The sequence below is a fragment of the Chiloscyllium plagiosum genome, chromosome 4 (assembly GCF_004010195.1).
Source record: "Chiloscyllium plagiosum isolate BGI_BamShark_2017 chromosome 4, ASM401019v2, whole genome shotgun sequence".
Classification (NCBI taxonomy): Eukaryota; Metazoa; Chordata; class Chondrichthyes; order Orectolobiformes; family Hemiscylliidae; genus Chiloscyllium; species Chiloscyllium plagiosum.
The window spans coordinates 25260549-25288423 of NC_057713.1; positions in this window are offsets into that span (position 1 = coordinate 25260549).

Consider the following 27875-nt stretch of genomic DNA (forward strand, 5'->3'; position numbering starts at 1 on the left):
AAGTAGTTACCTCATCTCCTCACTCCTTAAAGCTTATCCACCATCTGCAAGGCAGTTTCTTTGTTATTGTGATATGTATTTTATCTAGATAATTATTAATAATCTTTTGGTCATTCTTTAAATTAATTTATTAGTGTGGATCATTTTATATTATCCGGACATTTCTTCCTGTACATTTTCACACTTTGAAAAAGCTTTAAAAACAAAGTAATTATAGCCTCACTGAGAGAGAACTTTCACTGGTAGCTTTTAAGCTCAGTGTTACAATGAGATCTGTTCCATCAAATAGCTTCCCAATAATATTGGGAAAATCAGAGCCAAACTAGCATTGTCATAAAAACCAAGTTGCACTAGCTATATTTCAAGTTTCCACATCTCCCCTCAATATTATGTTTGGCAGTTTGGAGAACCATTTAATAATTTCTGCTCCCAAAACCATCACCTTCTCCAGGTCAGTCCCTAAGAGTAGACTGACCTGATGCAGCTGTCAGCATACCAGATCATTTTCCAAGTTCCACTTCCATAACAGAAGTTGAATCAGGAGAAGTGCCCAGGATGTAGAAAATTTTAAGAAAAACAGCCATCCAGTCAACTGAGCTAACTAATCAGATTAACTGGACAATGAAACAAACTGTAAAGATCATTTTTGTTTTCTGCAGTTTTGAAATTAAAAAAAAAACTTTTAAAAACCAAGGGTCATTGAAGGATTGTTGCACTTTGTAAAAGCAAGTAACCTGATGCTCATTGTATTTACTCTTTACACAGCTACTTGTTAAAGTAGTAGTGGAAGCCTAATTTGTAGCCATCTAGAGCCAAGCCACGTGTACACATGGAACTTTGTCTAGCATCAAGTGATTGATTAGTCTGTGAACTAGTGACCAGTTACTGAAGACATTGGTCTTCTGCTTGCCAACAATAATGTGTTTGGCTCCCAAATAGCTGAACTGCTTGAGGTAGGAATGTTTTGGCCATCAGATGTCTGGAGGAGAAGGAGCTTTTTATGACCTGCATTAAAAAAACTCATACCTAAAGATATCTAGTTTTTTTTGTCTCTTTCCCTCAGCAGTTGTTCTTAACCAGTAAACGAGAGACATTCTAAATGGGAACCAGCCAACCTTTATCTCCACAGTCAAGTGAAAGTGTGTGGAGAAGCAGAATCAAGTAGCAATACTTCCGGATAAGTCAAAAGGACTATCTCAGTGAACCCTATGAACAGGGACCATTATCCTGCTTTCTTAATCTTTCCCTCAACCCATAACACCCAATCTTTGTGTCTGTGCATAGAGGGGGAAATTTAAGAGGATTTGAGTTTTAATTAGTAAATTTATACATCAACCATTCATAATTGTTTACTTGTTATTAGTATCTACTTATTTGAAATAATATAATTATTGATAATCACAGAAACCTGGGCTGTGCTTTCCTTTATGTTAACCGAGGTCTAAAACGCAGGTAAACCAGGAAATTTGATTACCTTTTAAAAACTTTACCTTTTATGAAAACTCTAGGAGTAGAAGAGCTTTATTTCCTGTTCTCCAATCCACTGAAATATAACAGAAGCAAAAAAATCACAAACGCTGTGCAGGAATGCTGTCAAGCCAATTTAACATTGAGCCATACAAAGAGATACAAAGAGACAGAAACATCCAAAATCTTGTTCAAGGATATAAGTTTAAAGGAGAGTTTTAAAGGAGGCCTTAGAGGGTTAGAGTCAGAGAGATTTCAGGATGAATTTTAGAGTGACATTTAGGTTGCAAAGATTTAGGTTGCTATTCTAGACAGCACTTGGTTAGAGATTAAAAAAAAGAAACTGCAGATGCTGGAATCCAAAGTACACAGACAGGAGTCTGGAAGAACACAGCAAGCCAGCATCAGGAGGGGGAGAAGTCGACGTTTCGGGTGTAACCCTTCTTCAGGACTGGGGGTGGGTGTAGAAGGAGCTGCAGATAAAGGGCATGGTGGGGACAGGATGCTGAAGTGGGGATAGGTGAAGACAGGCAGAGGGTATGACCCGGAGGAATGAATCCAGTTGGTGACAGGTAGGAGTGGAAGGAGCTCCCAGTCTCAGCCCATTTTAATTCCCCTTCCCACTTCCTTTCTGACATGACCATCATTGGCCTCGTCCATTGCCACAATGAAGCACACTACAAATTAGAGGAACAATAGCTCATCTTCCACCTGGACAGTCTACAGCCCAGAGGACTCAAAATTGAGTTCTCCAGTTTCAAATAACCTCCCATCCCATCTCCCGACTCCCTTCCCACCATCTCCCCTTCCTAGCCACCTACCAATTTCATTTCTTCCATTGACCAACCAGGTCATACCCTCTGCCTGCCTTCACCTATCCCCACCTCACCACCCTGCCCCCACCACCCCCTTTATCTGCAGCTCCCCTTACACCCACCATCAGTCCTGAAGTTGGGTTACACCTGAAACATCGACTTCTCTACCTCCTGATGCTGCCTGGCTTGCTGTGTATTTCCAGCCTCCTGCCTGACTATTCTAGATAGCACTGTTTGTCAACATTAGATGAAGACAGCAGGCACTCTCAGCAGACCCTCATTTTAGCAATGCTCACCATCCAAGCCTAACCATGGGAGAGTGATCACTTGCATGAAAGAAAATATTGTACTTTGTTTCCTTGGATGTCCCAAAGCTTCATATCGAACAAATAAATTTCTGAAACAAATTTGTTGCTGTTACTTGAGCGAACACACCAGATAAATTATGCATAGCATCATCCCACAGGAAATAAGTTGTATAACCAGTGAATCTATTTTTAAGAGCTGTGGATGAAGAGAGTAATGTGGCTGAGTCCTAAGGTAACAGAATGAGGTATAAGAGTGCAACTGGTGTCTATAGACTAAGACTCCATGAATCAGTACATAAAACAGAAGGAAACAAAAAGACTTACATTTTGTAGCAAAGCTGCAATACCAGGGCTTTTTTGTTAAGATATATTTTACTGTTTAACTGAAGTACTGTGCACACATTTCGGGCTTTCACTGTTAAAATACACAATTACCAGTAATGGATTGTGTCTGCACACGACCTTATTTAACATTAATAAAGCTAGGCTTTTCAAAGGTTATAAGGAAAGCAATTTCCATCCACTCTTCTTTTTCTTCCTAATATTGCTTTTAACAATATAAATTCAAGAATAAGGCTAAAAATTGGCACATTCGTCACTGCTTGAAAGTGTGGCCATCTTTACAGCTGATGAACAGCGCACACAAATGGGAACAATTAGCGTAATTGCAAATTTCAGCAAAGACAGGCTTATTATCCCTTTTGTAAATTGATCCAATTTCTGGATCAGTCATTGATTGTGCAAAAGGGTAAGTCAATCATTTTAATCTTTATTGCAAAAAAAGATAGACTTTTTAAAAAGGTCAGTATTACATTCAAGAACCTTTAAAAGAGGTTTTTCAACTGCACGATTATCTTTGTAAAAGTATGGCCCCGAACTTAATTCAGCTAAGGGAGAGTGTCAGGTAATAAATGAAGGCAACATTTCGCCCACTATGGACTCGTTCCTTTTCTCCCAAGAGCTGATAATGAGCAAGTACTAAAAGTAAAATGCGGTTGATTCTGGAAATGTGAAATTAAAACAAAAAAATTGCTGAGAATATTCAATAAGTCTGGCCACATCAGTGGACAGAAACACAGCTAACATTTTCAGCTAGCACTATTTCATGTTCTGATGAAAGATCATTGACCTGAAATGCTAACCCTGAAAACTTATATGTTTCTGCAAGCAAGTAGAATGCCCAAAGTTTGTGAGAAGATTTGTAGCTCGGGTGCTCGTTGCCAATATACCGGCCACTACAGCGGACAGCTGAAACTGACAACCGGAAGCGGCAGGGACAGGCCACTATAAATGCCGGAGGAAACACCACAGAAGCGCTTCACAGGAGGCTCCCAAGCACTGAGGATGTCACCTAGACAGGGGACGAAACATTTGCAACAAAAACTTTCAGCTCGGCGAACAGAACCACAGCAAGTAGAATGCCCTCAAGAAGCTAGCAGGGTCATACTTTAAATTGACAGATAATTTCCTGATCATCTATTTGGATGAAGTAATCAGAATAGTGGGTATAGATTTGTGATCCACATTGTTACAAGATATTGGGACAATAAAAGATTCATATCACAGATTCACAACGATTTGTTTAGTATTGGAAAATACTGATGGAGATTAGAAAATTTTGACTGCTTTGTTGTTTGAACGGAAGAGATAACGGATGGTTTGAATTTTGAGAAATGCATTTGTGTGCAGCGTCCTGGCTGATTTGCTGTGCCAATATCATCTCTACCTCTGCTGTAAGTGCTTTCACTTTAGTCTGGAACAACCATTAAAACGCATCTTATGAAACATGGCATCAGAAATGTGAAGTGAGATTGAGTAAATCTCAGAGCTGTGAGAGAACCAGCTACATTTAAGAGATAGAATTATATCTGCAGTCTTGAATATTGAATTTCCGGGCGAGACAAAATGGCCTTGAATTTTCCTCTCCCTCCTGTGATTGAAATTAAAAGAAATATAAGATAGAATAGTAATTTGTTTCAGTCTCAGCAAGAAATATATGCAATAACTGCAGAACTGGATTTTTAAAAAAATTACACATGTAATAGTTGAAACTCTATCAACAGCACTAGGGAAAGAATTCTACAAGCTATTTAGTCTCACGACGGATAAGGGAAGCCAAACAGGAGAGATGTAGGGTTTGCAGGTTTTGAAAACATCCTTTGAATCCAATATTAATGCTACTTATTACTGGTATATATCCAAAGGCAGAGCTCAGAGGAGCTCCCATTGATCAGTATGCGATGATACAAAAGCTAGCTAAATACTATAAGTCTTGGTAACTGGAATATGAGCTCATCAGAAATAGGATTGACTTAAGCATAAGAAATTCTGGATCAGTGGTGCTGGAAGAGCACAGCAATTCAGGCAGCATCCAGCTCCGCACTGTCTCCTTGATTTGTCCGGACTTGTCCGACCTGCCTAGCTCCTTTTCCACCCTCTCCTCCCTGACCTAGCTGCCTGAATTGCTGTGCTCTTCCAGCACCACTGATCCAGAATCTGGTTTCCAGCATCTGCAGTCATTGTTTTTACCTCTTAAGCATAAGAGATCCTGTTGTGAGACCAAGTCTCTTAAGAGAGAAGAACAGTTTTAAAAAGCTCAAGGTTTCCATCAATAAATTGAAACTGAATCATTGGCCTGGCTCCACTGAAGGACACTATAATGCACTGCAACTTCTGTAACTGAATACACCAATGTTGGCCAGAGGTTGGAGGACCTTAGAAACCTCATACACAGTGAACCTCTCAGCCTTCAATGGCACTAGGACCACAGAATCGTTGCTATTAACTGATCATTCATCTTTCCTACTGGTGTGGAATGTTGCTACATTTACATTGAATGCTGCACATGCTACATGAAAACAGTTGTCATACTTGGATATGAACTATATAGTATAGAATAGAACAGAATAGAATTGAATCGAATTGAGTTTTATTATCACACGTACATTTACATGAAAAATATAGTGAAATGTTTAATAAGTTGTCCTACCACGGCACCTATATTAGTGACAGAAGTCATACATAATATTAAAAAAACTTAAAATTAAGAGCAGGACCAGAGGACTGAAGAATCATAAAAATTATGGCCTTAATTCAAAATTGGTTATAAGGATAAACTTCAGAGGTGGGGAAGCTTACATGGACAATTATTTAGAATAGTGCAAGTAGTCTCAAGAGAAAGGTAGGTTGACTAGGAAATACATTTCTATTTTTGTTGTCCTTATTTGACCCATGTGGTTAACTCTTAACTCCCCCTTTAGAGAAAGACTTCTCAGGGCATTTAATTTCATTTTATATATATCTGGAAGTAATTTTGCGCACATCAAAATGGTTTTTCTCATCAGCAAAGTGCATGTGATAATTTTCACCTGTTTAACACCATCAGTAAATCACTGCCATGTTTTCCAATTGTTTAATTTACATGTGAATCATTAAAAGGCAATGCAGACCACCAAAGGAGAAGGCGAGGAGGCTTAATCAAATTGGACTTGGAAGGGAAGATAAAGCTATCTGTCCCCTGAGGTGCCCACCTCTCTCTCAAGGCATCGAGAGTATTGGTGGACATTGCGTGCTCCCTCTTCAAGGACATTCAGGCACAAACGTAGCTAACGAAAAGAGTCAGACAGTCAGCAACTGTGACTCCCTCCACTACCTGCCGCCTGGACCAAATAATGGTCAGCGTGGTCAGGTCCAGGAAGAGAGCCATGAGAAGGTCCTCTGACTTTCCTGCACCACCCCTCTGCACCAAAGATCAAGAATGTGAGGCTGGGGTGTAACCAAAAGCACAACAAAAGATGTTTCAAACAAAAAGAAAGGAGGTAGGTGGAAGGGGAGGGTGGTAATCCCCACAGACAATATATACAAGGTACAGAGACTACAGAGCACTGCAAAATAAACAGTCAAGCTGGGAGTCCATGAGCTATTGCTATGTGCAGTTACCCAGGATAGCTGCTGACTGCATCCACCTCAGGTTCCCAAAGGGAAGCAGAAGGATTCCTGCATAGAGAGCCCTCCACTGGGGATTCCTGCTGCCCAGCAGTGCACCATGTCATGCCTGAGCAGTGCACAAAGGAGTACAAATGAATGGTGTGCAGAAGCAGTCCTCTCTACATGAAGCACTTCCACCGCAGGTGGATGGACTCGGGGGGGGGGGTGGAGCGCAAGCTTCTGAAGGAGGTTCAGGAACCTAGGGTCAATGTGAAATTCCACCTGGACAGTCTGAGCACAGCCAGTTTCAGGTAACAGTGACTTCTCAGTATAATAAAGACCTACTTCTTAAGGGCAATTAGTGATGACCCATAAATGCTGGACCCGTCAACAACACTAACAGCCTGAGAATGAATATAAAGCAAATTATTCTGTTCTCTTTTATAAAATGCTTAACCATTCCTATTATGCTTTCTGTCAAGTCTTCCTTCAAATCTGCCCTCAACTTCTTTAATTTCTTTTTCACATTTTCTAGCTTTATTTTTGATTATTAAACCTGAAATTGTCATCAGACATTGTTAAAAATCAGATTGCAGTTTTAATTTTACTTGCCCAACCAAGGAACTACAGCTTAGGCTGCATTTCCATTTTGTTTTTGGAAATATGTCTGTTCTATTTCCTAATTATTTCCTTTTTGAACAGCCACTATATTGAATGGACGGAAACTGTAGATGGTGAAATGTTTTAGGATTCTCTGTCCTGTTAATTAATGTAATAGCTCAGATACCTTCTGAGTGAAATATCAGTAATCTCATGATTCTCTACAATTCTATTAAAACCTATTAAATTGTTTGTTGGATAACATATGAGCACTGATTTTCCTGGAAATGATAATTTGAATCATTAAAATCATGGACTGGACAGTGGTTACATTTCCAGGGCTAAAAAAATTAAACTTTCCATTCAGAGCAATCTTTCATCCAACATAGTCATACAGAGCAGAACAAAGTCAAACAAAAAATGGAACAGGATCTGTCTTTGATCAGATTAGTGTAAGTTGACAACTTTGCTAAAAAGATGTGGAGTGGAGGGAAGATTTTTTCCTTCACTGTCTCATTTAGAAACAAGAATGGGGGAAGAGGAGGTTAATTAAATTAAATCCCCAACCTCAGGACATCACTCAGAGCGCTTGTTTCTATGTGCTATTGGTGACAATTTAGAAAGGATTTTATATCCTTAATGAATGGTTATTCATTGCTGAGCAATTTTGAAGAAACATTAATGGAATTTTAAATGTTTTCAACTCAGAACAACTTTGTGGACTCCATCACAGACAAACAGTTAAGCAATATGAATAAACCATTTTTATATACAGTATTAAAAAACAGGAAATGTGGGAAATATTCAACAGGACTGCAACATCTGACACCAACTTCATACATTTCTCTATGCGCAAAATGGTATTATTTTGTTTTAACATCATTATCCTATCTGAAAACTTTTAAAAATACTTCAATATCTATATATGTTAGTTTATCTAACATTTATATCTTTCTTCATACCTCTCTGTACATCTCTATATTTAAAGCTATTATCTATAGCTCAACGAATGTCAATATAGTCATATATTTATTGGTTATATTTATTTTCTTCCTTCAGTGTTTCCAGCAACTATTTTTCAAACAAATAATCAGTCCCAATGAATCATATAGTGTTAAATCCTTTGCAGCCAAGCATGAGATAAACCAGCCAAGCCTGTCATGATATCAATGTCATTTGCCCCTCAGAGAGATCAGAAAGTGAGCAGTAGGTTGCTCCAGCATGGTCAATGGAGCAGTGCATCTGTTAACTCACTTCTTTATGTGTGCTGTGATTGGCTGCTCTATATGGAATTACTTCAGAACTGACTGTACTTAAAGGCAATAAGTTATATTTTCACCTTGTTTTCTTTCTATCAATTTTGAAATCAAGAAATTATCCAGCAATCTAAACAAGGGAATTTCTTGATTTTAAAACTGATAGAAAGAAAACAAGGTGAAAATATAACCCATTGCCTTTAAGTACCGTCAGTTCTGCTATAATGTGCTTTTCTTCAATGTGAATTGGCTATAATGTAATTGAAGAATTTAGACCATTATTTGTAGAACACAAACATTCCTTATCTGTATTGGCTATAATTTGATTCTGCCCCATTAGTTTAAATTGTTGCTATTACGTGATTTTCTTATAACGTGGGGTCACACGGGAATGGAACTATCGAGTTATATCAGAACGAATTGTACCATAATTGGGAAAATTAAATATTAAGAATCTCGAATAACATTTACAAACTCTGCAAAACTGAATATCTAATTAACTAGCTACATATAAAATATCCACCTAGTTTTGTTATTAGGATTTTCATGGACAATGAGTACTTAGCAAATGAGAGACAAAGGAACTTTTACAGTACAACACAAAACTCCTCACTTCTCTGTTTGCTACAAGATGTTTTGCCATTATTTTCAGAATGTTGATAATGGATTTACATTATAATTGGTAACATTTCTAACAATTCAATACCCTGCTGATGTGCTACTGAGTATGTAGAGGTCTCCAGCTTATACTGGTATGTCTAAAGTTGGCAAGGAGAAAGTCAACTAAGGTTCTCACACTCTATTATTAACAATGGTAATGAAGCTGTCAGAATACCACACAATCCAAACAGTTCACTCATGTATTTTACAAAAGTAAATCTCAATCTTTGTTGAGCGGTCTTGTATGCCACCATAGTCCCATATGTACATGGTTTACTCTTAAGTGCCCTGTGAGGTAACCATGCAAGCATTCAGTTCTGTTAAAACACTATCAGGAGACTACATTGGACAGAAATTCTTTGACAGGAAAGGAAAGGTTAGTTGGATCATCAGTCCTCACAAAGACAGTTCAAATGTGTAAATACTATTCCTGTAGCAGTTGGGTTCTGCTTATTACATTTACATTGTATTCAACATTGTAAATGTGCTGAAACTCAGCAAGGTTAGTTTCGCTTTGACCCTTTTTATAGTTGAAAGTTATCAACTGTGAAGAGTTAGAATTTTAATGCGTTGAAAAGTGTATGTAAAAACCTAAAGAACTGCGGATGCTGTCAACCAGAAACAAAAACAGAAATTGCTGGGAAACCTAGCAGGTCTGGCAGTATCTGTGGAGAGAAATCAGAGTTAATGTTTTGGGCTGATGGACCCTTCCTCAGAATTGAATTAGTCAACCTATTGTTGATAAGCTTCTGGCTTTGTATTCATCGAATGTTTACCAATGCATCCAATTGATAGGCTCTCCTACTTCAGCTGCTCGGAACCACCTCTTGAACAATACTCTCCAGTGATTTTATTTCATCCCTGTTGCATAGAATGCTTCTTCTCAGCAATTTACTTACTTAGTTTTGAATAACAGATGGGTTTTATTTTTAAATCTAGCAAAAAGACTTCTCTGTCAGGAATCGTTGATCAATCTAATATTCTTCTCTTTTGTCGTTGTGCTTTGGCAAGAGAACAAGCTTTGCAGCTGTTTGATGTTTTTTTGTTGCAAGGCTTCCCTTACATTATGATGATACTTTAAGCAATAGCATGTCAAGCAATTACAAAGAGCAAATGGTTAATCGTTTAAGGAAATCGTTTAAAGAGCTAACCACCACAAAACCTTTTAGTTTGTTTTGCTTTACATAAAAGTAGGAGAGAGTGTGGACTGCAGATGTTTGAGATCAGATTCGAGAGTGTGGCAGTGGAAAAGCACAGCAGCTCAGGCAATATCCAAGGAGCAGGAGAATCAACGTTTCGGGCCATAAGCCATTCATCAGGAATGAGGCTTGTGGGCCGGGTATGGGCGCTGACAGATAAGTGGGGTGGCAGGGTGCTAGGGGGAAGGTAGCTGGGACTGTGATTAGTAGATGAAGGTGGGGGCAAAAGTGATAGGTCAGAGACGAGGGTGGATCAGATAGGTGGGAAGGAAGATGGACAGGTAGGACAGGTCAAGACCCTGGTGCCGAATTGGAGGCTTGGGACTGGGATAAGATGGGGGGAGGGGAAAAAAGGAACCTGATGAAATCCACATTGATCCCCTGAGTTGCAGAGTCCCAAAGTGGAAGATGAGACGTTCTTCCTCCAGACGTCAGATGGTTAGGGTTTGGCGATGGAGGAGGTACAGGATTTGCATGTCCGTGGTGGAGTGAGAGAGTAAGTTGTGCTTGCACCAATCCCTACCCCCACACCTTCGCCCAACGCCCCAAATGATCCTTCCACATCGTATAGAAATTTACCTGCACTTCCACACATGTCATCTACTGTATCCGTTGCACACGATGTGGTCTCCTCTACAGCAGGGAGGCAGGACGCCAACTTGCAGATTGTTTCAGAGAACATTTCTGGGACACCCGCACCAACCAACCCCACCGCCCCGTGGCTGAACACTTCAACACCCCTTCCCACTCCACCAAGGACATGCAGGACCTGGGCCTCCTCCATTGCCAAACGTTTATGCTCAAATTGAACCTCCTCATCTCACCATTTCAGCAACATCTTGGGTATTTCTGGTTCTGTTCAGACAATTTAACTCTTCCTTTAATTTGGGAATGTTTGGATGGACTGAGCTCTCGACACACAAGAGAACCAGTTGTTAATTGTAAATAATCCTTTGTCCTCACAATGATTCAGTCAGAATACATGTGGTTCTCAAAGGAAAATGGTTTTTAATTCTCATAAGCTTCACGAAATACCGTTTTCTTATTAATGGAAAACCCTGGCTTCTTGACATTCTTGTGAAACTTATACACTTTGAATAGGCAATACATTTCAGAAAGATGTAGAAAGCACTGTCTCATGTGCCATGTGAAATTCTACTTTAAAACTAAACTCAACCACTCATTGCCTGGAATGTGCTAACTATGCCTTGTGGTGTTACAGTGGTTTTAACTTGGGGGTGCTGGGAGAAAGTGAGGACTGCAGATGCTGGAGACCAGAGTCGGGAGTGTGGTGCTGAAAAAGCACAGCAGGTCAGGCAGCATCCAAGAAGCAGCAGAATTGACGTTTCGGGCAAAAACTCTTCATTAGAAAGTGGGGTTCAGTGGTGAGGGTTGTGACAACCAGAAATTCAGAGAGATAGAGCCACTGAGAAACTGAAGCATACAACCCTCTCTGCGATTTTTCAGCGCAATGTGGAGAAAGCCAGAGCTTTAGCAACATTTCAGGATAAATTGTCAGTTCCACAGTTTTCCTCACCTCCAGCAAAGTACCACCACCACACACATCTTGCCTTTCCTTCCTATCATAATTCCAAAGGCACCATTACTTCCATGACACCGGGTCCACTCCTAAATCACACTCAATTTCTCCTCTCCCTCCACAGCACCTTCCCATGAAATCACAGGAGAAATAACACTTGTCCGTTACAGCCTCTCTCCTCATTGTCCGAAGCCGCAAATACACCTCACGAGAAGAAGTAGCAAGTTTTTGGACTTCTTTCATTCTAGTCTGCTGCATTTGGCACCCACAATGTGGTCTCCTCTACATTGAGGTACCAAATGACTGCTTTGTGGAACACATTTCCTCAGTCCACAAGTATGACCCAGACTTTCTGTCACTTGTCATTTTAATATCCCATCATGCTCACTGTTCTGTATTTCGCTTGCTGTAGTGTTTCGGTGATGCAAGCTGAAGGAACAACATTTCATTTTATGATTAGACATTTTACAGCCTGCTGGACTCAACGGTGAATTCAGCAACTGAAGACCACATATTCTGCCTTTCGTTTTGTACCCTCATCTTCACAACATCAACAGTGCTGATTATATTCTATGATCTATATTCTATTCTACCATTAACACCTATTCTCGACCATTCACTCTTCTTATAAACATTCTAATTACTCATTCCTTGGATGTCAATTTCGTTGACTGGATAAGCATTTATTGTCCTTCCCTGATTGTCCTGGAGAGGGTGGTGGTGAGCTGCCTTTTTAAACTACTTGAGATTGTCAGGGCACTCAGAAGACTGTTAGTGTTGGGGAGAAGGGTGGGGGTGAGTTAGGGGGTGACTTTATTACACTAAAGGAACAGTGATATAATTTCAAAATGGGATGGCATGTGTAGTTTGGAGGGAAGCTTGGAAGAGTGGTGTTTGCATGCATCATCTACCCTTGTCCATCAAGGTCTTGGACATCATAGGTTTGGAAGGAGATTTCAGAGAAGCCTGAGTGAGTAATTGTGCGTCGATGGTGAAAGTGGCAAATGTTGAACCATTACCACTTTTGTGTCAGGATAAATTGCATTGTAAATGAGATGTCTCCTGAATGCAAAGTGGGCAAGTCCTTGCCCAGAAGTCATTGGCTTCCCATTACACATACAATAAGTAGCTCCCCGGTGAGGATCAGAAGATATAAAGCTGCAGTACATGTCTAAATTTGCTCATTACACCATTCCATTTGACACTTCCGAATAACAGAATAATTAATGAGTTCATTATAATTAATTTCTTACAATTTTTTTGTCAGCTGCGATTGCTCAACACCTAATTTAGGATATCATTAGCGACTGGAGGTGAGAGTTACCCTCCAGTGACCTGTGCTCTCCCTTGAGGATAGAAACAGGTTCGAAACTTAATAATCTTGTAATAGCTGCCATCACAACTAATAGTTTATGGAAATTGTTTTTCCCTTATCACTTGGACATAGTGCATTATTTTAATACATCATTTCACTTTACTTCAAATGAATGGAAAAGAAAATCAATAGAACCTTCTCTCTCTCTTATATACATATATTTATATATATGTATCATCTGTGCAGTTGCAACATGTAAATACATTGCCTGCATTAGAATTTTTAATGAAGAGATAAAACATGCTTTTATTTGATAATAGAGCTAAGAGCTCACGATTTAAAAATTTTACATTTTTCTGTGGCGATTCACTTTGTAAATGCTCCGCCCTCACATCCCAGATTCGATCCCGAAATTATGAAAAAAAACTTAGCTAGCATTGAAATACAGTGTCTGGGCCTAAAAAAATGAAAACTCAGGGATTTCTGTTTGATTCGATTCCCCTGTGATTCCACCCCAAATGCGATGCTAATGTGGGCCCATAGCCCAAGCGTATGTCAGCAAACAATGAGGAGCAGGGAGGAATTGGTGGGGGAGGGGGAAGATGCAGACACAAAAGCATTTTGTTCAGTCATCATGAGCCCAACTAAAATGATCGTATCATGATTCAATCATGGTTGTCTAATTTAACTGCATTCTTCCTGTTTGGTAATGATCGTTTGTTTTTAAACCTTTTCTGAAGAGAGACAAATAAATTTCAATAATGCTTGAGATAAACAATTGCTTTTGAAGTCATCAAGTTGTTGGAATATTGAAGGAGGCCACTCAGCCCATCTGTGCTGGCTCTCCACTGAAATATTTTATTTAACACAACTCCTCAGCTTCTCTCCCCAGCTTTCCATATTCATCCCTATCAGATTATAATTAATATCTCTCTTGAATTGCTTGTTTGAAGCTTACTCCACCACACACCCAGGCAGTACATACCAGAGCCTAACTACCACAAGTTGCATGAAAAAAAGTTTTCCTAACTTCATCATTACTTCTTTTGCAAAGGGTGTGAAGACCTCATGTATTCTTTCCTTTCAACAATAGAGTGGTTATAACATATGGAAAAGTAGCCAGCCGATATTCAATAGATGGTGAGGGGAAAATTGAATACAGGAACTTAGAAAGAGGAATAGGCAATTCAGCCTCTCTCAGCCTGGTCTGCCATTCATTAAGATCATGGCTGATCTGTGGCCTATCTCCAATTGCTTGCTTGAGCCCATATCCCTTGATATCCTAACTTCATAAAAAATTGTCTCTCTCAGACTTGAATTTAAAAATTGAATTAGCATTGACTGCCATTTGGTGTAGGAAGTTCCAAACCTCCCCTACATTGTGCATACGGTATAGCTTTCTAACATCACTCGTGAATGGCCTTGTATGAATTCTTAGACTATACCATCCAATTCTAGAATTTTCAATTAGTGGAAATAGTTTACCTTTAATTGACTCTATCTTTCCCTGTTAATATCCTGAAGACCTCGATTAGATCATCCCTTAACTTTCTAAATTCAAGAGAATAAAGACCTAATTTGACTAATCTCTCCTCAGAACGTATCCCCTGAAGTTGAGGTATCATAGTTGTAAACTTGCATTGAATAAAGAGAATCTGGCATTTGTTGTTTTTGGGACAAATGTTGCCCAGGACACAGAGAGAACTCAACTGCTCCCCTTTCAATGGTGACATGGGGTCTTTTAAATCAACCTCTTTTTTCCTTTTAAAGGATGTCACCAGCAAGGCCAGTTGTTGCCCATTCTCCCCTTGAACTGCATGACTTATTTCGTGCAGTTAAGATTAAATCCTCTATCTTTGAACCGGAGTCAAATGGAGACCAGATAAGGAATGGATGGCAGATTTCCTTGCCTCAAACACATCAATAAACCAAATAAGTTCTTACAACAATCAATGAATGTTTTAGACTGAGACTAGCTTCATATTCATTACATAATTAATTCAGTAAATCTCAATCCAAACTTTATCTTGGTGGGATTTGAACCCACAACACTATAATGTTAGGTTGGCCCTCTGGATTACTTATCCAGTAACATACCATTGCAACATCATCTTCCTTGAGAAGGCAGAAGAGCCTTTGACTTATTGTCTAAAAAATCTGTCATTATAATATCAAACTGCATTATGTGTAGAAAGAATTTCTGACTCCAAATCAAGAATACCACTGGTCAAACAAAGTGCTAATCAGTTAGGATGTTTATTGCTGTATATCACACCACCTTCACTATGACTCTGCCACTCCATGATAGGGACAAGCTAATTTGAGGTGAAACTTTGAATCTACTCTCTTGGATATTCCAGCTACTTTACTATATCTACATATCAGCTGGTCATAGGCTCAGACGTTGATTTATGAAGACCTGAAAAAGCTAGTCCAGCAACCGTGCTGCTCATCAAACAAACCTTTTTTTGCCTTTGACTGTTATTGGTTTATGAATTGCTGTTTCATCTCATCCATCCAGGTGAGTGGTGAGTAGGACTATTGAAACAGGAATAGGGCATTCAAGCATTTGAGCCTATCCCACCTTCTGATCCATTGAGATGTGTTTCATTTCATTTGACAAACTTTCCTCATGATACTTTTCCCAAACCATGACTATCAGAATTGGAAATGTCTACTGTCCCAGCATTCTCAGCCTTTGCATGAAGACACAAGTTACAGCAGAGATCACATGAATTTCGCAAGTCATAGGTGTACAATGTATGCAAATTTTCTGCCTTCTAGATTTTTTGCTTTCCTTTAGACATCTTATTGTGCTTCCACATCATCATCTCAAAAACTAGCAATGCAACTTTATTTCTTAATCCAAGATATCGACATGTAATCTGAAAAAAATAGATTACCGACATGATCTGTGGAAAGGTTCTATGATTATATGATTACTTTTATTCCAACTCCATCTTCTACTTCTTAACTAATTATTAACCTGGGCCAGGTGATTACCTCCAATGCCTTTTGATTTCAGCTGATCTGCAGCCTGTATAGTATTATGATGGTATAGAAGAGGATAATGTATCTTGAATTGAATTGTGTGAGTTAAAATCAGGGACATTGGTAAACTGAAATGGCCCCAAAAAGAGGCAATCTCTGATCATGCAGTTTGGCCAAGTTTCATAGAATTAACATGGATTAAACAGGAAGTGAACAAGCTATAATTAACATTTTATTCAAAGATAAAGAAAATAACCAGACCCCACTTCACCCTTGTTCTCCCAGGAGGAATGAAAATGTCTTCATTTTCTCTCTGATTTTCACCATCAAGAGAATTTTCCCACATTGAGATGAAAACATCACTTGCTGTCAGATTAGACTACAAAGCTGCAGTTTCAAAAAACTCTCTCTTTGTGACAGAAACTGAGACATCGGATTTTTGTCTGAAAAAAACGATACAAGTTGAAGACCTCTCTCTCTCTCTCTCTGCTTCAAAGCAAGACAAGAACATTTTGACTGGAAAGAAATACCCAAAAATGGAAAAATTAAGAAGCATCTGTAATATTCCTCCTGCTGAATGTTCCAGAAGTCAACTGCATTTTTCGGTTGCTACTCCAGTATCACAACCTCCTAGCAGCCTATGCCTGCAGCCAGAGTCCACTTTAAGGCTTAGAGTTTGAGTTAAAATGATGGCTTGTTTATAAGCCTTTCAAACAATTTTAAATCTATTGAATTACCTCTTCTCATCATCAATTCTAGCAGGCCTGAGTTACTAAGCACCTCCACCCTCTATCCTTTTTTTTGCATTTTTTACCCACAAAGAAGAATGCTTTCATGTCAATGGTGTCACAATTGCTCAAATGCCTTCTGGACATCTGATAACTATGGATGTAAAACAATAAATCAATGTAATAGCTTTGAAATGGAACTTTAAAATATCAGTGTGCGAACACATAACACAATGATATTCAATTATTTTGTTGCTATTTCAATAGAGACATTAAATAGGGTTACATTTCTCTTTGAGAAATTGCTTACCAATTCATTCACTTCCTTTTGCTTTTTTGCAAGATAAATGCTTTTAGACAAATTAATTGATACATTTTCAGAGACATTTTATCACTGTTTACTACTTTTCTACGAAATGTTTAATAATATGCTAATACATACGTGAAAGAATCAGGTGCTTATACATAGGAAACATCCTGTTAGACACAATAAAACTGCTGACATTTTCTTTCTGATCACATTGTGAAATCAATGTAACAGATGGGCACTGAATTGCATATCAAATGAGACTAGAAAATGTAAAACGACAGAGGAATTGTACAGTCAAAATTATAGAAAAGCAAATGAAGGTAAGTGCTTTATAGTGTGTTACTTTGACTATCCCCTTCAACAAATCATTCATTAGATTTAACAATCTATTCTCTGAAATGACACTACATGGTCAGTCATTAAAAATGTTGCTTGACTGCCACATTTGAAAGGACTGCATTACTGACATGTATCCAGAGAGTGGCGCTGCAAGCTTGCAAGTTGCAGTGCTTGCCATTGTGCATGACCAATAAACAACAATCATGCACTCCTTGGCATCCATCATAACAAGGGGTTATTGCTGGATCATCTGAGGGCCCCTGCTTTTGACAATGACAAATACATTTCCTGTTGTTATCTTGCAGATTATTTGTAAAACACAATTTGCCATAAAGGTTTGTGCTTAAGCAGTCAATGGAAACAATTCTCAATTACATATTTAATCAAGAAAATTTATTTACTAGGAAATGCAGGCAAGGATGATTCAGTAAGATTTAACTTCCATTGTAACTGATTAAAATGAAAAGCGGCTTAACCTTGTAGTAAATGTTCAGTAATAAAACACATAATCTCACAAATTATTCATAATTTCCAAGGCTTTACTAGCTCATGTCTTTATCTGTCAACCTCCCTACTTTCTAGGAGAAAGTGAGGACTGCAGATGCTGGAGATCAGAGCTGAAAACTGTGTTACTAGAAAAGTGCAGCAGGTCGGGCAGCATCCAAGGAGCAGGAGAATCGACGTTTCGGGCATAAGCCCTTCTTCAGGAATGAGCATTCCTGAAGAAGGGCTTATGCCCGAAACATCGATTCTCCTTCCATACTTTCTACCCTAGTAGTGCTTGTTCAGGTTAGTTAATGTTCTATATAGTCAGGATGGGTTTTACCTTTGTTGAAGAGAATGAATTGCCACCAGCAGAGATATTCCTCATGGTGTTCAGTGGCCACATGGAAATCAGGATACTAAGAAAATGACTGGATTTTTCCTTGAGTTGAGCATAGCCAGAAATCAGAGGTTTTTGTTAGTACTCTCTTTTTCTGACTTTGTCCATCCCAGTCCAACACCAGCACCTCCACATGACAAATTATGCAGCAGCCTTTGAAAATGGTCTACATTTTACCCAGAATGCAATTTCTTCAATCTCAGCTTCAATGATGGGACTTCTGGACTGTACTCATTTGCAATCATAATTTGATGTTCATCTGACTTTAGTCTGCATGAATCCGCAATAGCAGAAACATAGTTTCCAAGCAAGCATGCAGCTTTACTAACTGCATTTTTTGAAAACTAATAGTCAGAAAGTACAGACTTTAAACATGAGGCAGTGATACTGGTTGGAAGGAGTAGACGACTGTTGGGAGAATCAATTGTAACTGCCTTTCCCATACCACCTAGGAACTTTGACCTCACAATGGAATTGCGTTGGATTAAGATCAAAGACATAAAAAAACGATGAATGTATCAGGCCGAAGTGAACACTGGTGTTTCTGTAAATCCATTTTTATTATCAATGTTAATCTGTAACTCCAGCATTTTTCAAATTCTTTTTTCTCCTCCTCCATGCTAAATCACTGTTAGGAAATAAATTCATAGACGAGACAGCAGGCAATAATCATTTTACCTTTAAATTTCTGTCAGTTGTTATCACAAATATATCATGACCCATGGTAACAGAACAATTATTCCAGTCTCTCTTTTTGCCTTCAAATGTGTAGGGTACAGACAATTGACAAAAATGAAAGTATGCCAATGGCCTTCTGGGTAATTGTCTTGCAAGATATAATATTGGTGATCAGGGAACTGAAGAAGGGCCTGTGCCCGAAACGTCGAATCTCCTGTTCCCTGGATGCTGCCTGACCTGCTGTGCTGTTCCAGCAATAAAGTTTCAACTTTGATCTCCAGCATCTGCAGACCTCACTTTCTCCCTGATCAGGGAACTGCTGCATGTAAAACAGTTTTCTGTTCATTAGATTCTGAGCATTATGTTGTGGACAGTAGCCCAGATAGGAGTGTCGTAAATCACTTGTATATTGATCCACTTTAAATGCAAAGATGAGAAATTTACAGTTGGAGGCATTGACGAATCAGCAGACATTATAGGTTATCGGGAGCTCCATGGACAGATGATGATGCAAAGTACAGAGAGGAGATGTTTGGATGAGAAGAAATTTAGAAAAGACATAGAAGGAATGCTGGCCAACAATGCATTGGAATAGCCAAGTCTGGTGGTGCCAAATGCATAAGTAAGTGTTAAAGGGACATGTGGACTAAAATGCTTTCAGAGTCAAGCAAGGTTTCAGAAATGCATCTAAGACAGAGAACATTCAAATAATAGCAAAATACTATGCCTACTGGAAATCTGCAATAAAAATAGAAATTGCTGAAGATATTCAGCAAGTCTAGCAGCATCTATGGGGCAAGAATTATAATTAATATTTCGAGTGCAATGATTCTTCTTAGACACATTTCCCAAGATGGAGTGAATATGTGTATGGTCATTAAAGGTTAGGGTTCCATGGGACAGTGTAGCTGCAAACAGATTAGTACAACCATCTGAGGCTTGTGAAAGAGATTAGCTGGTAGATTGAATTAGTGGCAAGGTAATGACTTTGGTCTTCATATTTAACTGATAGCAATTACATATCATCCAAGAACAGAGAGTGTGCAAATGGTTAATCATTTAAGGAAAGCGACAATGGAGGAGTCAAAAGAGTGGTATGCAGGCTTGGGTAAATGTCTGCTTACATGTAGAATTAGACCCTATTGGATGATCTTAGAGTCATAGAGACATACTGTCTGGAAACAGACCCTTTGGGCCAACTCATCAATGTTGACCAGGTTTCCCATTTGCCTGTTTTTGGCCCATATCCCTCTCAACCTTTCCTATTCATGTAGATATCCAAATGTCTTTAAAATATTGCAACTCCGCCTGTGTCTACCACTTCATCTGGCAATTCAATTCACAAAGGAACCATGTTCTGTGTGAAAATGTTGCCCCTAGATTTGTTTAGTATCGTTCTCCTCTCACCTTAAAATTATGCCCTCTAGTTTTGAACTGTACTACCTGAAGGAAAAGACCTTTGCTATCGATCTTATCTATGCCCTTCATGATCTTATAAAACTCTATAACGTCACCTCTCAACTTCCTACATTCCAGGGGAAAAATATCTCAGCCTTTCCAATCTCTTCTTATAACCCAAACACTCCAATCCCAGTAACATGCTTGTAAATCTCTTTTGCACCATTTTCAATTTACTAATAACTTTCTTATGGCAGAGGGTGACTAGAACTGTACACAGTACTCTGAAAGAGGCCTCATTAATTTCCTGTAGAGGCTCAACATGACATCCTAACTCTTACACTCAATGCTCTGACCAATGAAGGCAAGTGTGCTAAATGCTTTCCTCACCACCCTGTCTATCTGCGATACCTAACACTGTGCCAGGGAAGGGAACATAAATGGAGAGATTTCAATACAGAGTTGTAAAAAAGTTGAACAACAATTCAAACAGTAGAAACATCTTTAAAAACAGTAGAAACATCTTTTGCACAAAATGAATTTTGATAATGGGGTAGAGTGCAAGTATGGAAAAGATAAAGGTATATTTCTGAGCGGAGATAGACATCTGTGAAAACTTCCAAATCTTTATCCTTTAGATGGAGATCCATTGGAGGAGTACACATATGTAGATAGTGTCCCTTTGGTATCACTTGATATCTCTTAAGCTCTTTGGTTGTATAATACACTCTTTTGGACAATATTAAAGACAATACCTATTGTGGCAAATTTTCTTCCAGTAATTACTCATTTATGAAATATTCCTTCACATTGCTTTGAATTAGTTTCTGATTTAGTGGTTCACACAAGCTGTTGGAATGTATTGTATGGGTAAAGTATGAAAAATACAAATGCGTATGTTTCTGACTTAATGAGCAATTATGCGGATACCAACTTGCACAACCAGGGTAATGTGCATGTTAAACAAAATAATACACTTCACTCCCTCAGAAATGTTATTAACATCCAGCAAACAGCTTTGGAAACACTTGCAGACCAATTCTTCAGAACTTGCTTGTCAACATTGTAAATTTTCAGTCAGCTAATATGATGTGCCATGTGCTTTCAACCACAATCCAGCAATGTTCACCAGACCTAAATATGGGGAGTGTAACATGGCTGTTAATGGACCTCAGCACAGGATGTCAGCAGCTTCAAGAGCTCAAATACTGGTTACAGGCATCTCCACATGAGATAACACAAATTGGAAGAAAGAAAGAGAAAATAAATACTATTTTCCTCATCATAAAAGAATTTGCAAATATCAACATCGCCAAGGATTTCGTACTTCCAGTCATTTCTCTTTCAAAAGCTGATTGGGGGAGATGTTCGCAGTTAAAGGGATGGCTGGAAAATAGGAAGCCTTCAGAAACGAGATAACAAGAGTCCAGAGAAAGTATAATCCTTTTAGACTGAATGCTGGTAGGTATAGGGAATGCTAAAGGTAAAGGTAAAGGGATGACTAAAGAAATTGAGGGTTTGGTTAAGAAAAAGAAGGAAGCATATGTCAGGTAGAGTCAGGATAGATCGAGTGAATCCTTAGAAGAGTATAAAGGCAGGAATATACTAAAGAGATAAATCAGAAGGGCAAAAAGGGACATGAGATAGCTTTGGCAAATGGAGCTAAGGAGAATCCAAAGGGTTTTTACAAATACATTAAGGACAAAAGGGTAACTAGGGAGAGAGTAGGGCCCCTCAAAGATCAGCAAGGCGTCATTTGTATGGAGCCACAGGAGATGGGGCAGACACTAAATGAGTATTTTGCATTGGCATTTACTGTAGAAAAGGACATGGAAGATATAGAATGTAGGAAAGTAGATGGTGACATATTGAAACATGTCCATGTTGCAAAGCAGGAGATGCTGGATGTCTTGAAATGCAAAAAAGATGGATAAGTCCCCAGGACCTGATCAGGTGTACCCTAGAACTCTGTGGAAAACTAGAGAAGTGATTGCTGGGCCTCTAACTGAGATATTTGTATCATTGATAGTCAGGTGCCGGAAGACTGGAGGTTGGCTAACATGGTGCCAATGTTTATGAAAGGTGGTAAGGACAAGCCAGGGAAGTATAGACCAGTGAGCCTGACGTCAGTGGTGGGCAAGTTGTTGGAGGAAATCCTGAGGGAGAGGATGTACATGTATTTGGAAAGGCAAGGACTGATTAGGGTTAGTCAACATGGCTTTATGCAAGGGAAATCATGCCTCACAAACTTGATTGAGTTTTTTGAAGAAGTAACAAAGAGGATTGATCAGGGCAGAGCAGTAGATGTGATCTATGTGGACTTCAGTAAGGTATTTGACAAGGTCCCCTGTGGGAAACTTGTGAGCAATGTTAGATCTCATGGAATACAGGGTGAAACCCCGCATTTGGATACAGAACTGTCTCAAAGGTATAAGACAGAGGTGTGATGGACAGTTGTTTTTCAGACTGGAGGCCTGTGGCCAGTGGAGTGCCACAAGGATCGGCGCTGGGTCCTCTACTTTTTTTGTCATTTATATAAATGATTTGGATATGAGCCTAAGAGGTATAGTTAGTAAGTTTGCTGATGACACCAAAATTGGAGGTGTAATGGACAGCGAAGAAGGTTACCTCAAATTAAAATGAAATCTTGATCAGATGGGCCAATTGACTGAGAGTGGTAGGTGGAGTTTAATTTAGATAACTGCGAGGTGCTGCACTTTGGGAAAGCAAATCTTAGCAGGACTTATACACTTAATGATAAGGTCCTCGGGAGTGTTGTCGAACAAAGAGACCTTGGAGTGCAGGTTCATAGCTCCTTGAAAGTGGAATTGCAGGTAGTTAGGATAGTGAAGAAGACATTTGGTATGCTTTCCTTTATTGGTCAGAGTAATGAGTATAGGAGTTGGGAGGTCATGTTGCAGATGTACAGGACATTGGTTAGGCCACAGTTGGAATATTGCATGCAATTTTTGTCTCCTTCCTATCGGAAAGATGTTGTGCAACTTGAAAGGGTTCAGAAAAGACTTACAAGGATGTTGCCAGGTTTGGAGGATTTGAGCTATAGGAGAGGCTGAACAGGCTGGGGCTGTTTTCCCTGGAGTGTCAGAGGCTGAGGGGCGACCTTATAGAGGTTTATGAAATCATGAAGGACATGCTTAGGATAAATAGACAAAGTCTTTTCCCTGGTGTGGGGGAGTCCAGAACTAGAGGGCATAGGCTTAGAGTGAGAGTGGAAAGATATAAAAGAGACCTAAGAGGCAACTTTTTCACTCAGAGGGTGCTACATGTATGGAATGAGCTGCCAGAGGAAGTAGCGGAGGTTAGTACAATTGCAACATTTAAAAGGCATCTGGATGGGTACATGAATAGGAAGGGTTTGGAGGGATATGAGCCAGGTGCTGGCAGGTGGGACTAGGTTGGGTTGGGATAACTGGTCGGCATGGACGGGTTGGACCAAAAGTTTGTTTCCATGATGTACATCTCTATGATTCTATGACACTAAGTCGGAAACATGCACATTTGTATTTCTCAATCTTTGTTCAAGCACTGGTATGCACAGACCACTGGATCACTTATTGAATATAATTTTAAACTTTACATTCAATCTTTAATGTTACATTGCAAATGTTGAATCTGAAATGGCATTGAAATATTTAATTACCGTTGGCCCTACAACTTTGGCCTAAATTTAGCTTGACCAACTTCATTCCTGAATTGCATTTCACAGCTAGCACTGATAGGGAATACTAATAGCTTACATTCATTCAAACCATTTGATTAATTGATCATGACTTAAATTTGACTTTGCTGTTACTTTATGCTGCCAATTGTAGATTGTTTGGAAACTGCTGTCTTGCATTGCATGTATAAAGTGACATATGGCACATTCATTGGTTCTTAAGTATGTGGCCCTGAAGAGTCACTATTATAACGTTCTTTGGGTGTCCCAACCCATCTGGGCATGTGTGTGTACAGATGACAATGTTTATAACTGCACCAGCTCATCTACATGAATGACATTCAGTAAAATGTCAGATCAACAGAAATTTTAAGAAAGCAGCTTCTAATTTTGGAAGAAGCCAACCAAAATAAAATGTTTAATCACAGGACACTTGCAGTGCATCCAGCATAAACTGCTACACTTATAGCATGTGTGTAAGAACTGTGACACATTCAGTTGGAGAAACATTGGCAACAGAGCACATCCAGATAAAGTATTACATTTTGTGAGGCTGCACTGCAACAGAAATTCGGAAGTAAAAAGTGGATTGTGTCTGCTTTTTTTTTCCCACTTCCTCTCTCTGAAGCCTTTCCCTTTTGTTGGATTCATTCCTGGTACATGGGTCTGCTAGCATGGCCAGAGTTTATTGTCTGTTCCTAGTTAGGATATAGAAGATAGAACAGTATGGTACAGGAAGAGGCCCTTTGGCCTACGATGTTGTGCCAAACATGATGCCAAATTAAACTAATCCCTTCTGGCTGCCCATGGTCAATATCCTTCTATTCCTTGCTTATTCGTGTGCTTATCTATAAGCACCTTAAATACCCCTATTACATCTGCCTCCACTGCTATCCCAGGCATCATATTCCAGGCACCTACCACTCTCTATATAAAAAATGTGCCCCTCACATCTCCTTCGAACTTTCCCCTCTTACCTTAAAGGCATGCCCTCAAGTATTAGACATTGCCCCTTGTCTAATGCTAGCCCTTATCTAAGTTGCCCTTGAGAAGGTGATGATGAGTTGCCTTCTTGAACCACTGAGGTCCATGTGCTGTAGGTAGACCCACAATGCCATGAGATAAGGAATACCAGGATTTTGACCCAACAGCACTGATGGAATGGCGACATATTTCCAAATAAGAGTGTTGAGTGGCATAGAAGGGAACTTTGGCGGTGGTGAAGTTCTCATTGCCTGCCTATATATTGCCCTTCTGGATGGAAGTGATTGTGGATTTGGAACATGCTGTCTAAGGATCTTTGGTCAACTTCTGCATTTTGAATTTCTGTCTGTGGGAACCAATAATAGATATTCACTCTAATCTCAAGTAACTATGTTGTTTAAGCTGGCTACTGGATAGTGGGCTAGTGCTTGAAAGTATGACTCTGTTTTGTTTTGACCTTAACTTTGTATGAAACCCTGTTTAGTTTACCGATGAGGATCCATGTGGGGCTGTATCTAGAAACAGCAGGTTGGATTTAGTTTTGGATGGTGTAACAAATTGGAGTCTTTCCTAAAATTGACCCTGTAGACCAGTGCTGAACAAATATTCAGGTAAGATAAACTTATAATAATTTATGTGGAATCAGCTCTACCGATAGATCATTTTCTTTTATAAATTTTGAATTAAATGAAAATGAAAAGACATTTCTTTATAATTCTAATATAAAAGTAATAAAAATGCTTGGAGCTACAATATCAAAAATTGTTTGGAAATTAATGTCACACATTGAATATATTAAGTGATTTTAATGTATTCTCAATTAAATAACACTGAAGTTTCATTATGATAACATTTCTTGATATTAAAGCCTGTCAGAGTACATCTATACTTTTAACATGCAGTGATTAGCTTTATTAAGGCAAAGGTTCTGAGCCAGTAATCCCACAAACAACCTGTCATACTAATGAATAATCAATTAATTTGATTTAGTGGTCTTGAGTTGAGAGGAATGTTGGTCAGGATATCTGAGAAAAAGTCACTATTCCTCTTCAATCTGGTCCATGTAATACCTAACATTTATTTAATTGAAGGGTGTTATGTACAGTGGCCCCAGCTTTTTATTCTTGAATCAGAGATGCAGAGGTTGGAAAAATCCTAGCTTCTCAAACTCAACGTTAAAAAAATCACTGACTGCGCTGTTTATTTATGGTTTGGGATGGATGGAGTCAGGCCAGATAACGCAGGAAGTGCAGAGGAGGTTGCCGGTTTATGAACTAGGCTTGTCAGATAGTTTGCCTGAGGACTCCTGCTCTGTGTTCAGAGTTTATAGATAAAGATTAAAACAAGAAACGTCTCTCTTGCTCTAACAACTCACTCTCCATGGACCATTCATTTCAACCCAAGCCACTTATTGACCCATCACCCACAGCCTTTCATACTCTATGTGCACCAAGTTATCATCAGATATTTTTTTAAAATCAATATGTTGAAAGGACTTTGATTCTGAACCTCTGCCATTGCCTGAGTTGTGGTGGCGGTTAGATTAAACCACCACCAGTCGTTTCTCTTTAATTAGCGAGCAGTCCTCGGGAACTATAATGACTTTACCTTTACATTCTTGAGCAATTGTCATTTTGGGTTCTGCCAGTACCTCTCAAGTCCTGACCTCATTATAGCCTTGGTCCAAACATGGATAACAGAGTTGAATTCCAGAGGTGAGGTGAGAGTGTTTACCCTTGACTTAAGGCAGCAATTGTCTCAGTGTGATGCCAAGATTTAAGTCCCGATAAAAATGGAGCCAATAGGAATTAGTGAACTAACTGTCTGCTGATTGGAGTCATACTTGGCACACAGGAAAATGGCTGTGTTTTTTTGGAGGCTAAGTATCTCACTGCAAGGACATCAGTGTAGGAGCTCATATAAACATGTGAACATAAGAACAAGGAACAAGAGTAGGCCATTTGGCCTTTCGAGTGTGCTTCACCATTCAACAAAATCATGGCATTTCTGATTTTAATCTCAACTCTACCTTCCTGCATACCCTGGATAATTTTTCATCCCCACAGCAATTAAGAATCTATCTAATTCTACCTTAAAAATATTTCAAGATTCTACATCCACTGCCTTTTAAGAAATTGAATTCCAAAGAATTACAACCTTCAGAGGGAAAAAAAAGCTTTTAGATTAGATTCCCTACAGTGTGGAAATAGGCCCTTCGGTCTAACTGACCCTCCGAAGAGTAACCCACCCAGACCCATTTCCCTCTGACTAATGCACCTAGCACTATGGGCAATTTAACATGGTCAATTCACCTGACCTGCACATCTTTGAATTGTGGGAGGAAACCCACGCAGACATGGGGAGAATGTGCAAACTCCACACAGAGTCACCTGAGGCTGGAATCAAACCTGGGACCCTGGTGCTGTGAGGCAGCAGTGTGAGCCACTGTGCCGCCCCAGGAACATCTCTGTCTGAACTATGACTCCTAGATTTAGATTCCTCTACAAGCGATAAGAGCCTTTCCCCATCTACCTGGTTCAAACCCCTTGTGATCTTATATGTTTCAATTAAGTCACCTCCCACTCTTCTAAATTCCAAAGGATATATGCCTAGCCTGTCTAACCTTTCCTCATACGAGGATCCTCAGGGTAATATCCCCAGCCCAACGAGTTTCAACTGCTTCAAGAATGACCTTCTGTCCTTCATAATGTCAGAAGCAGAAATGTTTGCTGATAATTGCACAATATTCAGCACCATTCATGACTCAAGTTCTGTAACTTGAAGCAGCCCATGGTCAT